The sequence below is a fragment of the Odocoileus virginianus genome, chromosome 8 (assembly GCF_023699985.2).
Source record: "Odocoileus virginianus isolate 20LAN1187 ecotype Illinois chromosome 8, Ovbor_1.2, whole genome shotgun sequence".
In the NCBI taxonomy this organism is placed as follows: domain Eukaryota; kingdom Metazoa; phylum Chordata; class Mammalia; order Artiodactyla; family Cervidae; genus Odocoileus; species Odocoileus virginianus.
This window is the reverse complement of record NC_069681.1, coordinates 42,627,115-42,643,553: the sequence shown is the minus strand read 5'-3', so window position 1 is coordinate 42,643,553 and position 16,439 is coordinate 42,627,115. Positions and strand designations below refer to the sequence as shown.

General features: G+C 36.0%; 1 protein-coding gene across 1 annotated transcript in view; it reads left to right on the top strand.

Moving 5' to 3' along the window:
• Nucleotides 1-16,439, top strand: part of GPC5 (glypican 5) — a 1,486,194-nt gene that overhangs the window by 135,189 nt on the left and 1,334,566 nt on the right. The window lies entirely within an intron of this gene.

Sequence of the window (16,439 nt, the reverse complement as noted above, 5' to 3'; positions counted from 1 at the left end):
ATACTAGAAAGCCAAGCAGTTCTATTCCCAGAAATAACCCAGAAACTTTAAAGGTTTCTGTGGATAGGACTGTGTGTATGAGATCACTATTCCCGGAATCAAACTTGTCTCTAAACCATCTTTAATTAAAAAATGAGGACCACATATGAGAAAATTTTGCTAGGAAGCATATATTATTATTCATGAAAGAATACAAATTCAGTTTCTCCATTTATTTATTTATTTATTTTTATTGGAAGATAATTGCTTTACATGTTGTGGTGGTCTCTGCCGTACCTCAACGTGAATCAGTCGTAATTATATATATTTATAGCCCTTCCCTCTGGAGCCTCCCTGCCCTCCCAAGTTTGTCTGTTTAAAGTAATTCTCTATACTACCTTTTTATTTTTAAATATAATTTACTATAATAAACTGAGGCTTTCCAGGTGGTGCTAGTGGTAAGGAACCTGCCAGTCAATGCGTGTAGTTGCTGGAGACAAGGGTTCGATCCCTGGGTCAGGAAGATTCCCTAGAGGAAGCCATGGCAATCCACTTCAGTATTTCTTGCCTGGAGAATCCCCATGGACAGAGGAGCCTGGTGGGCTACATCTGTAGGGTCGCAAAGAGTTGGACACAACTGAATCAACTTCACATGTATGCATGCACTATAATAAATTATGCTTAGATTTAATGTTCATTGACCCCAGACAGTTTTAGCTAACAGTGATTCTACTGTCAAATTTGATCAAATCCTTGCTTCTAATTTTACTCTGTGCTAAAAATTGCCAGTAACTATTTCGAAATCATGTAAACTAGCAAGTTAATATATGGTATTATATGGAGGCTATATTAAGAAACTGCAGATCAACTTGTTAGTAACTGAATTTACATACACAAATGTATGCACATCCACAGATACAGACTGCCTGCTAATTAATGCATAAAAGAGGAAAATATAATATTTGAAGTATGGTTTGCTGCTGTTTGTAGTAACAAGTTAAGAAGGGCATTCTGCAGCAACTAATTCATGTCAGAAAGTGAAAATGGTTTTAGGCTAACATAAGTGTTTGGATGCTGACATATATCTCTTATCTCAGACATCTTTCAGTGCTGACACTGTAATCAAGATGGTACAGTTCATTAAATGAAACTTTGAAGACCTTCACGGAAGTTTAAGTGGTACTCAGGAGTGGAACGACTTAATTGCTGTACATTTCTTCAGTCATGGTGCATAAGTATAGGAAACTGACATATTGAGAAATATACATGTTGAGTTGGCCAATGAGTCAGTTTGGAATTTCCCATAACATCTTATGGAAAATCTGAACGAATATTTGGCCAACCCAATATATACATTCACACTCTCTCTGACACATCTATCACTAGGGAAGCACCAAACCATATAATCCTTGTTTCTGTTGACAACACGGGCAAACATCTGTGTCTTGCTGCCCTCGGCAGGCTGTCTCCTTACCTCTGGCCAGTCCCCTCCTCTGCATTGTCACTTTCCTCCTCTTGGGGATTTCACAAGAGTTTTGGCTAGATTCTCTCATGTGGACTACGCTTAATGCCTTTGAAAGTAGAATTGGGAGTGTTTTGTGTCTGATTCTCTTCTCTCTCCCACTGTTTAGTGGCTAAGTCATGTCCTACTCTTTATGACTTCATGGACTGTAGCCCACCAGTCTCCTCCATCTATGGGATTTTTTAGGCTAGAATACTGGAGTGGGTTGCCATTTCCTTCTACCCCAATCCCAGCCAACTCTTCTTTTGGGTATCCACAGATTTGTCTTATTTTTGGTACCCAAACAAGGAATCTGGGAAAAGTTCCACAAGAGTAGATTTTAAAAGCATTTAAGTGACAACACCCAATTCCTTGCTGAAATCTGTTGCTTGCCAACACTAAGACTTTGTTTTAAGTCAAGAGACTTGCTTTTGGTGCTTTCCATCCTTGAATGAATTCTTTATCCCTTTTCTACCTCCTCACTCACCCCTGCCTACCATCATCTTATGGTGACTTCTACTCTTAGAAGATTCCATCCTTAAGCCACAGTAAATTGTGTTAGTTAAATGTCAAGCATGAGCTTGGTATGTCATGGAGAGGGTTAACATACATTAAGTTAACATAATTATGTTAACATACATTATGTTAACATACATTGACATGCATGTTAATATGTTGGTTGCTTTGGATCTTGGGACATCCCGGCAGAGTCTTGTTGCATCTGAATATGCACAGCCTTGTGCCATTAATTCTGTTTAGAAGGTTGGTACTATATTCTTTAATAGACTTATATTTTCTACCATTTCATCTAGCATTCCTAGGATATAGATAGATATGAATAATTTAGATAAAGATCTAGCACTCTAAAAAAATAATTGGAAGACATGAATGAATTTTAAAGTACTTGCAGAGCAATCTCATGAGCATGTAATTCCGAATAGCATGTGGCAGAATAAATCATCAACAGACTGCTTTTTAATCTCTACCATCTTAATAGAATAGCAGGTTTACTTATATGTATCCCTGAGATATGGGAGTAAATGGAGATTAATGATATATTTGAGTTTCTTTCCAGGCATCAAATATGGGCTATTACATTCTAAAACTTATAAGCTATACTATGGATTTTTGTTTAATCTTTAAGTAATTTATTTGCTAACCTTCCCAATATGTTACCTTCAAATTATACTATAACACAAATAAAATTCAAATGCTTGCATTTTAAAAACAAAATGAAATAAAGGAAAGAGATTAAATGTTGATTCCCCCCCCCCAGGTCATATTCCATTTTGATTTTTAAATATTTATATTTTCATGAAAGCGTCAAGTTTATACTTCTTAAATAACATACAATTGTGAGAGAAAGTTTGAATTGTTGCTTTTATCATTTAGGATGCTTTGGGATTCAAGCAGTAACAGAATTTTTAACCACTAACTGTTAAATAATAGGAACATGTTACTTCATTATCTTAAGTTTAGAGTTTAAGTGGTGCAATCTATCAAATAACTCATTACTTTCCATCTTTGTCCCCTACATTCCGTTCACCTGGGCTTTCTGCCTCTGGCTGCCCCCTGCATAGTCACAGTATGGATGCTGCAGCTCCTGGTGCTTCATTCTTTCATAACCACAGCTAAGACAGAAAGTCCAGTGTCCTCTCGAGCATTTCTTTCATCAGGGAGGAGAACCTTTGCAAAAAGTTTCTTCAGCAGGCTTCCCATTGCATCTCACAATGTTATTATTATTTTTTTCTGGAAACTGATGGCATTTATCATTTCTGTTCTGAAATCATTAGGGACAATGATACTAGACCTGCCCTGGGAACCCTGTTTAAAGTGTGAACCATTAATTTGGCTGATGTGTCAGACATAGATTTTTATAAACATAAGCCATAATTAATCATGTAAATTTAGTAACACTAAAGTAAGAGAGCTTAGAGTAATGTTTAAAAGTGCAAACTTTGAACTCAGACCTCCTTGAGTTTTAGTTTTGTAATTACTACTAACTAGCATATGTGTTCTTGGGAAATTTATTTAACCTCTTTCTGAGTCTCAGTTTTCACAACTATAAAAGTGGGAATTATATAAAATCTAACTCAGAGATCATGAAAAGATTAATTAGTTGATACAACATTATGTTTAAAACAGTATGTGCTTAATTAATGACAGTTATTCCTGTACTTTTACTAATGACTAAGGGAATCTGAAGAAAATTCCAGTGTTCTCATGCCTAAAAATTGATGGATGTGGATTCAATCTCTGGTCATTCTAAATTCAGAATTCATGTTCTCTGGACTTATTGTATCATAGTCCTTGTAACTTGGTAAAGGTTGCAGACCCAGACATAGGATGAATATAATTGATTCATTAATCAACTGGTTTTTTAATTATAGAGAAATAGAAAAATATACTCTCAACATATATAACAAGAAGATTCTTAGATTTTGTGTATATTTTACTTAAGTTTTTAAAAAAACATGATATTAATTCTGCTATGAGCTTATACTTAAAGCATGTATATATCACTGAATTTTTTGAAAGACAACTTTTGAGCTTGTAACAAAAATTATTTTTCTCAAACTGAAAGTAAAAGTTTCAGGAATATTTAATGTGAGGATCAAAACATTGTTCTATATGGTATTTAAAAGAAACTATTTATGACAATGTTTTGTATTTCTGAGAATGTAATACAATTTTGTAAATGAATCCTCAGCTACCCATGTGTTTGGGAGTTGACTCACTTCTACTTTACATACATCAGCAAGGCATATAAAGTTCTTAGACAGATAGTAAAAAATAATTTTCAACTTATTGCTCCAGAAGAAGAGGCAATAAATAAGGAGAGCAGTTTGTAGAGGGTTGGTTATTGGCAAGGAATCTTTTTCAAGATCAGGAGCTATGAAGGTAGAATAGACTGTGAGTGTTAAGATTAATCAGGCATCACGTTATAGTCTTGATTTTCCTAGACTCTATGCCTGCACACAGACAAATATCACCTATTATTATTTATATTATTAATGGCATATATATATATGTGTGTGTGTGTGTGCATGAGCTTTCCAGGTGGCACTAGTGGTAAAGAATCTGCCTGCCAATTCAGAAGATGCAAGAGACGCAGGTTTGATCCCTGGAACTGGAAGATCCCCTGGAGAGGGAAATGGCAACCCACTCCAGTATTTCTTGCCTGGGAAATCCCATGGACAGAGGAGCCTGGCGGGCTACAGTTCATGAGGCTGCAAAGAATCGGACATGACTGAGTGACTGAACACACATGTATATACGTATGTATTTTGAGGGATTCTATTCCTATCCTAGAACTGCTGTAACAAATTACCACAAAGTGTATGGCTCTAAAACAGGGATTATTTTCTCATAGTTCTTGAAGGTGGAAGTCCAAAATCAAGGTGTGAGCAGCGTGCATTCCTTCTGGATGAATCTGTTGCATGGATCTCTTACAGCTTCCAGTGGCTATTGGCAGTTCTTTGTTTTCATTGGCTTGTAGATCTGTCATTCCAATCCCTGTCTCTGCCTTTATACCACTTTATGTTTTATGTTCCTCTTATTACAAGGTCATTTGTGAATAGATTTGGAACTTACCCACTAATACAGGATGATCTCGTATCACGATCTTTAACTTAATCTGCAAAGACTATTTTTTTTATACTTTTAATTTTGTTTTGGAGTATAGCCAATTAACAGTGTTGTGATAGTTTCAAGTGAACAGTGAAGGGACTCAGTCATACATCTACATGTATCCATTCTCCCCCAAACTTCCCTCTCATCTAGGCTGCCCCATAACATTGAGCAGAGTTCCATGTGATGTACAGTAGGTCCTTGTTTGTGATCCATTTTAAATATAGCAGTGTGTACGTGTCCATTGCAAACTCTCAACTATCCCTTCCCCCATCATGCCTTCGGCAACTATAAGTTCATTTGTAATTCCATGAGTCGTTTTCTGTTTTGTAAGTTCATTTGTATAATTTCATTTTAGATTGCACATATAAGGGATGTCATACAATATTTCTCCTCTGTCCGACTTACTTCACTCAGTTTGACAATCTTTAGGTCCATCTGTGTTTCTGCAAATGGCATTATTTCATTCTTTTTAATGGCTGAGTGATGTTCTATTGTGGTGCAAATTCTTTTTCCAAATAGAGTCACATTCACAGGTCCCGGGAGGATGTATCTTCTGGGGAGTCACCATTCAACTTACTGCAGACTCAAAAAGTGTGTTAATGTTCATTTTGAATTTTTTAGCAAAACAGATGTAAAATTCTCACGTGAAAGAGAATGACTTAGACTACTTAGTAGAAATGCATATTCCTGCGCCATTTTCCAGAGTTCTGATTGAATTACTATAGGTATGTACATGTTCAGGAAGCACGTGGATGTTTCTGATGCAAATAAGCCTTAGATGCTTCTTGAGAAAAATTCTCAGGGCAGACTAATCCTAGGAGAGGCAAAATAATATATTTACCTAAAACATTGTCGTAAGTAAAAAGGAAAACACATCCCAGATCCATATGACATTTTATTTCGGTATTTGTTACAAACTTATTGAGAGGGATTTAAGGTTTTTTTTTTTCTTTAATTTTGAAAACTAATCTGTCAACCAAAAAATTAACTGGATATTCTTCAAAGTGAACAGTTTTGAGAGGTTATATGACAGAATTAATTGGAATATTTTTCTTCCAATGTTTAGCTAGCAAAATAAATCTTGAAAGCATTTAGCAGTAATTGGGAAATGAGAGGCAAATGTATTAATACTAGAGAACAGGATTTGGGACAGTGTTTACCTTCAGCATATCCACTGGCTCCTCTCAGTACTCTTGTTTTAGATCCTGTGTTGGGGCTTTTCTCAGAGCCAGTAGTGTCCATTAAGTATATTACTCCATCTTGAGAGACTTAAAAATCAGATTATCAGAATTAAAGTAATTTAAAGGAACCTTGGAAATTTCTTTTTGGGGGAAGAATGGATCAAGTTGGTGTGTGTGTGTGTGGGTATGTGTGTGTTGATGTGTTTTAAAAGCTAATGTTGTGATCTTTTGTTTAGATATCCTTTACCCTCAGTATATTTCTGAGTCTTTCATGTAGCTAATTTAACATGGGATTTTAGATGCCAACTAACTCCTCACTTCTCAGAGTGTGATCTATGACAAATACCATGACTATGAATCTGGAGCTTTTTACAAAAACAGAATCTCAGGAATCTTTCAGAACTGAATCAGAACTCATATTTCAGCATATTTTCCCAAGGGATTCCTGTGTTCATTAAAGTTTAGAAGCTGAACAAACCTATGCAGTGCTTTGACAGATCAGTAGTCCCTTTTAGTACAGGAGACAATCTTTGTAATGTTTCCCTAGGTAACCTTTCCGAAGTGATTTCCAGAACTCTGACTATTGAAATGATACTGAGTTATTCTTTTCTGTAGTGTCTCATATAATAATCTTGTGTTAAGAAACCTATGAAAATTGGGGAAAAATTATACTTTATGGGGAACAAAAACACACATCAGAATTTTAGAAATACTAGAAAAATCAAGATGATTCTTAGTGGTATACAGGTAGGCTGTAGCAAGATATGTCTATATATAAAGTCCCAAGTCATATATCACATTGCTAGGAACAGAGTAGAGCTTTTATTGAATAATGGAATGTAGCTTTGATGTCTTACAACAGTATATAAAATGTTCTTTCTAAAAATTTTCTGAATATTTTGCCTTTAAAATTGTGCAGGTTTATGTTGGTGAGAATATAAATTGATACAGTCACTATGGAGAACAGCATGGAGATTCCTTTAAAAACTAGGAATAAAGCTACCATTTATGACCCAGCAACCTCACTACTGGGCATATTCCCTGAAAAAACCATAATTCGAAGAGACACATGTATCCCAATGTTTATTGCAGCAGTATTTACAATCACCAGGATATGGAAGCAACCTAGATGTCCATTGACAAGTGAATGGATAAAGAAGTTGTGGCACAAAAATAACGGAATATTACTCAGCCATAAAAAGGAATGAATTTAAGTTAGTTGAACTGAAGTGGATGAACCTACAGCCTGTTGTACAGAGTGAAGTAAGTCAGAAGGAGAAAAACAAATATCATATATTAATTCGTGTATGTAGAATCTAGAAATATAGTGCTGCTGAACCTATTTGCAGGACAGAAATAGAGACACAGACATAAAGAATGGAATTGTGGACACAGTGGGGGAAGGGGAGGGTGGGACGAATTGTGAAAGTAGCATTAACATATATATTACCATATGCAAAATAGATAGCTCATGGAAAGTTGCTATATAACACAAGTGGATCATCCTGGTGCTCTGTGATGACCTAGAGGGGTGTTATGGGGTGGGGGAGGGAGGTTCAAAATGGAGGTGACATGTGTATACATAGGGCTGGTTCACATTGTTGTAGAGCAGAAACAAATACGACATGATAAAGCAGTTATCCTCCAATTAAAAATAAATTTTCAAAAATTGTATAGGTATGTTAAAGATAAATATGAACCAGAAAGTTCACCAGGGCTTTTCTTAAAATCAATTTTACATAGAAAATCATGTATAATATTTGATTTCTTCAAGGTGAGGTATGCCCATATACTTTTATAGCATAGAAAATACACATTGTAAGCAATGACAAATTAATATGAATGAAAGCTGAGGCATGACAGAAAGCTGAGCAACAGACCAAGAATAGATAAAAATTTAGGACTTAAAAAGTATCAAGTTAGTGGGGAAAGATATTTTGTTCAATAATAATATTAGGGCACCAGATAAACATTTATGAAGAATTCAGTTTTTTTTGTATCTCGTATTATTCCCTAAGGTAGTTTCTATGAGGCAGGAGATAGATGGGTCCCAGTCTGAACAGCTGCAATTTGTCCTCTATGGAAGATACTCCAAGATGAGGAGACAAGAGCTGAGCCCTGCCCAGATAAGCAATAAACGAACCCATATTCCTCATTCTTGAAATCAAGAAGACCTTTCTAACTACACTCATGCAGAAGAGTTCTTTGAAGATCAAGAAGGAAGACGGTACCATCTCATAATAGGTGAGGTCAGCCTATCCATAGGACTATTCACTAGAATCCAGCTTGACTAAGAGATGTGCATGCCCTCATAGAAGGTTCCTGAAATATATCAAATACAGACTCGGAACCAGACAAAGCAAGATCATTGGTCAAATATCTGGGAGAAATGCCCCATAAAAGTGATTCAAACTACCACGAGGGCATGACTTTCTGAGCGCACCTGTTTGTCTATCCACATGTACTCTTTTTTCCTCTTAATAAATAGTTTATTTTTCCGTTACTTTTCATCACTATGTGAAAATTCATTTCTACTCAGCTGATGGACCAGGCCCTTGTCAATGGTCACTGCTCATGGGTGTTCTAGTGGTCACGTGCGTGCTAAGTCACCTCAGTCCTATCAGACTCTTTGTGAACATCATGGACTGTAGCTCACCAGGCTCCTCTGTCCATGGAGATTCTTCAGGCAAGAATACTGGAGTGGGTTGCTATGCCCTCCTCCAAGGAATCTTCCTGACCCAGGGATCAAACGTCACTTACGTTTCCTGCATTGGCAGCTGAGTTCTTTACTGTTAATGCACTTGGGAAGCCCAGTGGCTAGGATTCAGTTTTCTTACTACTGCGGCCTGACTTCAGTTTCTGGGTGGGAACCAAATTCCTTCTTCAAGCTGCTGCAAGCCTGAGGCCACAGGAGATCATCTCAGTCAGTGTTTCTGTACATTGTTTTTATTAACCCCTGTAAAGAGCCTTTTTAGATACATATGTTTTTCCAAATTCAGTCTCCCTCCTTGAAAATTTAATGACACAGATGTAGTCTTTTTATGTACTGCAGCCCTTTGGAGGGTCATGAATGACTTTAATATCTAACATTTTCTGTCCTTTTTCCCTCAACAAACAATTTTGCCTCATAGGGTGATATGACCCTGGTGAGAATGCATGTCCAAGAATCTAGAAAAAGTAACATTTTAAATGTAACAAAATAATTAAAGAATAAAATAACTTAAGTAAATGTTTGCAACTTCAGGGTTATTAGCTCCTTTCAAAGGAAAATAATAAAAGACAAAGTGCACAAAAGAGGTATTGGTCTCTCTTCTTACCCATTGAAAAAGCTTCTGAACTATAAAAATCATCATAGCCAAACTTTTAAATTGTATTTCTAGATTCATCTTGAAAAAGAGAGCACCAGAAAGTTAACAGTCGTTTCTTCTTATTGAGGTTATCAGGTATGTGAAAATGTTCACCCACATGTTTAGTATAGTGAACACTACTATAATAATCAGAAAACATTGAAAATGTATAGCTTTTTAGTGGAAAACCTGTGATTATGTTATTTAAACCACTCACCTACCTCATAAGGTCTTGCTTTAATTTCCACTTGATATTTGATTTTGATAATACATGGTTTAGAGTGGTTACTCAAGCTCCAGCTTTTAAAGTGAGGAAATGTTAGAGCTTACATTTGAACCCAGTAATCTCTGACTTTAAGACAGTTACTGAATAAAATCAGGTCCTGCTGCTTGCTGCTTGCAAAATCAATTACCTACTCAGAAACGGCAGAAGGGAAAGGTGCCTTTAATCAAAATGCCAGCAGTCTGGGGAGATGGTGGACTTAGCATCTCCCCCAAACCACTCTGAAGATTCTTCTTGGCCATGAAAGTTCTCAAGAGAAATAGAGAAATCATCTCAGTTAATCACTGAGATAGGAAGTCATAATCATCACCAGCCCCTGCCGTGTGCTGGCTTTTGTGCAGGCTTCTTGACTCCACGTGTTCTTCCTTTAGATAAGATCTTGTTCACATGGTTTGGTCACACAGCTTGTGCAGTAGGTTACTGAAGGGGAAGCTGGGGAAGAGATCTGGTCATCTGTTAATTACTTGTTCTTTATTTCTACTTCTTTGATCTACTGAAAGAACCGACAAGTTAGGCAAGCTATGGTGTGACTAAAAGATGTGAAAAGTGTGCTTGGGCTGAGATGAGCAGAGCATGGTGGTGTCTGGTTTAAAAGTTAGTTACAATACAGCCTTGCTAAAATGTCAGGAAAAGGGGTTTCCTGCCCAGGGCTATTTCCTGTAAACAAGTACTTATAAAGGACTTGAAATTCCTATATTATGTGATTTTTTTCCAAGTTATTTTTTAAGGCTTAAAGCCATGGTCTGTGATTTTTAAACTCATCAATCCCAGTTTTGAAATGGTTTTGCTTCCACTGTGGGTGTGGCTTGACTGACCATTAAGTGGGATGTTTGCTCTGATGAGTTTGGCGCTCAGAATTCTGGTTTCCTCTGGAGCTGACATTTAGAAAGAGTCAAGTTTCTTAGCCACATGAAGTCTTAATTAGAAAAGCGTATAACTCTCTAATTAGTTTCTGTTATACATAGAGGCAGTAACCTATTAAAACACACATAAATTGCTCAGCAGTTAACTTTAGTTTTCCTAATTGATTCCTCTTTATCTTGCTTCCCTTGTCTGTTTGATGTTTAGATTTGTATAAAATGTCCCCAATTCTCATTGTACTTAGCTTTATTTTTAATACTTCTAGTCTTTGCACTACTCAGAAGCTCAAATGTTTTATAGAACATTGGGGGTCCTTCTTAGATAGTAAATCAGAGTTTATTTTATTAATATTATCCAGAGTCACTGTCAACTTTTAATTATTAGCATACAAGTATAACTAACACCTTTTTTCTGTACTTGAATAGAAATATTCACCTTATCTGTTCTCATGGTATGCTAGCTCTTTTCATCCATTTGTCAATCTGGGCATCTGCATTCACTCCCAGTTCTTTGTTTTATTATACTTATTTCCAAAAATCTGGAGTCATGAAGGCATATTGGTGAAAATTAAGGCAACAGTCAACATAATTTCACTTAATTAGAATATTCTGGGAGGACTGAGAGAAGCTGAGAAACAATGGTCCCCACTATTTTTCGATTCCCCCATAAATCTTAATGTTCTGGGAAGAAAAATGGGTGTTGACAAACCAGGTTAACTTTAAAGACGTGAGCCAAATTTTACCCAATTTAGGTCCAGTGATGCACAACTTGGTCCCTGGTTTGGAAGGCAGAGCTGTCAAGAGCTCATCTGAGAATAATGAGGTAGATTTGTGGGACAAGTTCTGGTGTGTTGGTTCACTTGGAAATTGGTGGTGTAACACATCTGCCTGAATGTTGTTGTGGTTTTTTTTAAAAAATTATTTTTATTTTTTTGGCTCGGCAGGGTCTTCGTTGCTGCATGCAGGCTTTTTCTAGTTGCAGCGTGCAGGCTTCCCACGTGGTGGCTTCTCCTGTCGCAGAGCACAGGCTGTAGGCCCATGGGCTCAGTAGTTGTGGTGCCTAGGGTTCGTTTTTCCATGGCATGTGGGATCTTCCTGGGCCAGGGATCGAACCCTTTTGCCTCAGACTGGCAGGTGGGTTCTTAGCCACTGGACCACAAGGGAAGTCCCTGAATGTTGTTTACTCTAAAGTGTCTTATATTGCACATGGATACAACCAACATGCCCCAATACAGATAATTTCTGATCTAGTTATTAGGACAATTCAGGGAAGATGACTACATCTAAGAGAATGTTTTTAGGTTAATTTCTGGTATCATGCATGTGTGCTAAAAAGTAATAAAGTGAATAATCTAGGAGCTATTTAGTATTTTAATTCAAAACCATATTTGAGCCATCACCATATGAAATGCCTTTTAAGAGCTTAAAATGTAGCTGCGTGTTCAATCCTCTTTACTCTCAAATACTTGAACATGTAAAATTATATATTGATAATTCTTTCTAGTAGCAGTGTCAGACTAATTTCCTAATTACATATTCTTTTAGACATATTAAAATCAATTTATATCTGTGAACACTAGTTAAGATGTAAGACTTGGTTACAAATAATCTTCTGAATAGATAAATGTGGTGAGATGAAGTTAAAATGGACCCTAATGACAAAGCAAGGGTTCCAATAAAAATAGCAACTTGTTTTTCCTCAAAATCTTATCACTTACGTGTGTGTGTGTGTTTATATCCATATCTTTCTCTGCTTTGTCACTACATCCTGCCACTTGGTATCATCTCTAGAAAACAGGTAAAGGAAGGAAACTGATCAAAGTTGTCTCAAAATTTGCAAGAAAAATGACACTATCTTCAAAGGTAAATATTCTCTTCTTTTTTTAAGCTTAGAAATTTTAAATTGATAACCATAATCTAAGAAAAATAAATTTCAAAAGTCTGTTTACATTTAAAATACAGTCAGAATCATTTTGTTTTCTGGGACTCATTGGACCCTATGTAGCTCAAGAATGCAATATGGGAAAAAGGGGCGTTTGGTTTCCAGTCTATTATGCATTGTGTGACTTTAGATATGTCATTTAAACTGTCTGTGCTTTAGCTTCCAAGCTGTAAAATAAGATGGTATTTAACTTTAACATACTTTGTAATTTTAACAGGTAGAAGTAGCCAGAAGCAGATACCTCAGGCAGTAGTAAGTGTTAGAATCAGGTGACATATTAACAGACATAGAGAGGACATAGATGGTTTCCTGGAACTTGATACTATCAGAGTCAGCAATAGGGCCTATAATTCAAGCATTGATATTAAAAGTCTGTTCAACCAGGACAAAATAGGCAGTCAGAAAATAGTTTGTCTCTCAGAAATCATACCTAAAATATTAGAAAGCCATAGAGATGCATTAGTAAGAGGAAGGATGCCATATGGGCGTGCCTACTGTGTATCAACCAGTGATGTTATTTTTCTTCTCAACTGCTCTGAGAATAAAAGGATTTTCCCCCAACTTAAGTACATTATCTGAACCATGAAGGTTAAGTAACTGGCCTAATATCAAAATTAGGGTAAATTAGGATCTGGACTCTGGTTGTCTCCTAATACACAGCTGACTAGTTATGACAGTGACCGCCAAACCTAGTTGGACCTTAGATTTCCCAGGTGCAGTTTAAAAGTACAGATTGCTAGCCATCATCCCAGACTACTGGAGTCAAAACTCTGGGCATGAGGCCATGGAATCTGTTTTGCTAGAGAGTTCTCGAAAGAACTTTGCTGACAGCTTGGTTTGAGAAAGATGGTGGGCTCAAGTCCATATAGAAGGGAAAGAGGACTGAGGAATAGAAATAATATGTACTGCAAAATCTGACATATTTAATTATTGAGACAGTTTTTGAGCACCACTTCCAAAGTTTTACTTCTATGACATCCTAATTCTACCCATCTCAAACCCTATAATCCTTCTTCTGCCAACCATTTTACTACATAGAATTTGTTGGTAAATATTTAAATACCAAAATTAAAAAAAATCTGTTTTATTATCTTCCTTTCTGGTAAGAAAGACTCAAATTATATTATAAAATAGTTACATTTCTAACTATACTCATTGAAATAAATGAAATATAAACCCTACATAAATCAGATTGTGTTTGTTCCAAGACTTTGAACATTATTGCTAATTGACACTTTGAAAAGTCTTGCCCATTTAAAGACAGAATACATTGAAAATGCATTTTTAGAAGAGCCATTGCAACCGGAAAATAGGGATGTTGAGACTAACAGACCTTTACAAGGAAATATTTACCCTTTAGCTAGCATATAATCTCTTTTCCTAAGGAGAAAACAGCATTTTATGTCCACGTTAAAAGTATACCCATTGGCAGAAAAGTCTTATTGACTAGCTATATGGTGCTTAATTTAACAACCTGAAGGTTTTTTGTTACTCTCTATATGTTAATTATTAGTCCTTCCTTTAAAAGGTTTTTTCCCCCAAGTTTTGGTGAAGTAGAAAATATTTGAGCCAATTTTGGTGGTGACAAAATGAGAAAGCAGCAACTTTTTCCATTACTGATATTTTGAGTAATAGGGCTATTTTTTTAAGAGCATGCTTATAAGTGGCTATTCCTTTAAAAAAACTTTTTTTGTTCTATATCCATTATGATTTTCCTAGTTTCTAGTTGCCACATTACTTTCAGTATCAGAAAAGAATCCTCAGAGAATAAAAGGAATAACAAAACTGAAACAATATTAAGTAAGATTATTTAAATGTCAACAATCCAGTAATTTACAGTATAAAATCAATAATATAAAAATATCAGTGAAGAGGTAAGTAGGAATGTGTTGAGTTTTATTTATTTATTTATTTATTTATTTATTTATTTTATTAGTTGGAGGCTAATTATTTTACAATATTGTAGTGGGTTTTGTCATACATTGACATGAATCAGCCATGGATTTACATGTGCTCCCCGAGACTTTAATACCCCACTCACAACTATGGATAGATCAACTAAACAGAAAATTAACAAGGAAACACAAACTTTAAAGGACACAATGGACCAGCTAGACCTTATTGACATCTATAGGACGTTTCACCCCAAAACAATTAACTTCACCTTTTTCTCAAGTGCACACGGAAGCTTCTCCAGAATAGATCACATCCTGGGCCATAAATCTAGTCTTGGTAAATTCAAAAAAATTGAAATCATTCCAGTCATCTTTTCTGACCACAGTGCAGTAAGATTAGATCTCAATTACAGGAAAAAAATTATTAAAAATTCAAACTTATGGAGGCTAAACAACACACTTCTGAATAACCAACAAATCATAGAAGAAATCAAAAAAGAAATCAAAATATGCATAGAAATGAATGAAAATGAAAACACAACAAGCCAAAACCTATGGGACACTGTAAAAGCAGTGCTAAGGGGAAGATTCATAGCATTACAGGCCTACCTCAAGAAACAAGAAAAAAGTCAAATAAATAACCTAACTCTATACCTAAAGCAACTAGAGAAGGAAGAAATGAAGAACCCCAGGGTTAGTAGAAGAAAAGAAATCTTAAAAATTAGGGCAGAAATAAATGCAAAAGAAACTAAAGAGACCATAGCGAAAATCAACAAAGCTAAAAGCTGTTTTTTTGAAAAAATAAACAAAATTGACAAACCATTAGCAAGACTCATTAAGAAACAAAGGGAGAAGAACCAAATTAACAAAATTAGAAACGAAAATGGAGAGATCACAACAGACAACACTGAAATACAAAGGATCATAAGAGACTACTACCAGCAGCTCTATGCCAATAAAATGGACAACTTGGAAGAAATGGACAAGTTCTTAGAGAAGTATAACTTTCCAAAACTGAACCAGGAAGAAATAGAAGATCTTAACAAACCCATCACAAGCAAGGAAATCGAAACTGTAATCAGAAATCTTCCAGCAAACAAAAGCCCAGGACCAGATGGCTTCACAGCTGAATTCTACCAAAAATTTAGAGAAGAGCTAACACCTATCTTACTCAAACTCTTCCAGAAAATTGCAGAAGAAGGTAAACTTCCAAACTCATTCTATGAGACAACCATCACCCTAATTCCAAAACCAGGCAAAGATGCCACAAAAAATGTGTTGAGTTTTGATAGTCAAAGCTAATGTAGGCAAAGCCAGAGGCTAAGAATAAATAGGGAAAAGTAAAAGAAATATAATGAAATAAAGTTATGTTAAAATAAGCAAAATGGGAAGGAAACTACTCATGTGTCAGTCAGGTTCCCAGCAGGTAACAGCATGGAGGGTTGGGGTTTTTGAGTATACTTCTCAGTTCACAAAGGTGGCTGCTAAATTAAAGGATCCACAGGGGTTGTAAAGGCACTCGGCAACATCCCGAAGACATCATGCCTGTAGTGTTAGTAGATCCTGCTGATATGTAGAGTATGGGAGGGGGGCCCCTTCTGCCCAAAACCATGGTCCTAAAGGTGCATAGTCCAGTCAGAGTAGCACAGAAAGGGAGGAAGCAGAAATTTCCTGTCAGTGCATCTCACTGGGCACACTCAGCTGAAAGGCACCAACTAAGACAAAGTTCTAGACGGTTTGAATTTACGTGTAACTTTTTTTTTCAGTTTTGTTTTTCTTTATTTGTCTACCTTCAACTTGGTTCAGATATACTGCTTG